Consider the following 215-nt stretch of genomic DNA (forward strand, 5'->3'; position numbering starts at 1 on the left):
GGGAGATTTGCTTTATGGAAGTCAAATCTCTCATCCCAATGCGTAATGATCACCTTGCGGACACGTGTGATAACCATTCCTGAGTATTATCGGCCAATACTCGATCGGGTATTTTAAATCGCCTGATCCTAATATCCGATTAGAATTTCGGATTCCGGCATTCCGAGTGAAAAATATTTAGAAAATAGGTATAAGTGTAATCCGAGTCTATTTTG

Source organism: Lupinus angustifolius, chromosome LG08 (assembly GCF_001865875.1).
Source record: "Lupinus angustifolius cultivar Tanjil chromosome LG08, LupAngTanjil_v1.0, whole genome shotgun sequence".
Lineage (NCBI taxonomy): Eukaryota > Viridiplantae > Streptophyta > Magnoliopsida > Fabales > Fabaceae > Lupinus > Lupinus angustifolius.